The sequence below is a fragment of the Arachis duranensis genome, chromosome 3, assembly GCF_000817695.3.
Source record: "Arachis duranensis cultivar V14167 chromosome 3, aradu.V14167.gnm2.J7QH, whole genome shotgun sequence".
NCBI classification, from domain to species: domain Eukaryota; kingdom Viridiplantae; phylum Streptophyta; class Magnoliopsida; order Fabales; family Fabaceae; genus Arachis; species Arachis duranensis.
Genome location: NC_029774.3, coordinates 20694001 through 20694481, shown reverse-complemented (window position 1 = coordinate 20694481; position 481 = coordinate 20694001).

Here is a 481-nt window from a genome sequence, read left to right as displayed (position 1 = left end):
TCATAAGTTGCTGTAATGATTATGAGATTGTTGACAATGAAATTTTTATTGAATATGAATTGGTGTTTAATTTGACTATTGTATTGGCTTAATTTATGATAATGTATGGTTGATGTTGTGAACGATAAATTAATTAATTGTTTAGTATTTAAAAAAATTAAGTTTATTGTTTGTCAAATCTGTATATCCGCAGGTAAACAGTTACTAGCAAAATTTATACCGTCAGATTATTCTACCGCTAAATCTGACGGAAAACAGGTTATCAACGAATTTTTTCAGTAAATCAGACGATATCCAATAACTTTCTTGTAGTGCACGATATATAATATCATAATATAATCAATTATTATACTAAAAAAAATATTATTTATACACTAAAATTAATTATTATGTATTTATGTATAAATATATGTATTCTTAATTTATTTTTAATGTATATTTTATATTTTAATATATATTTTATATTAATGATTAATTTTAG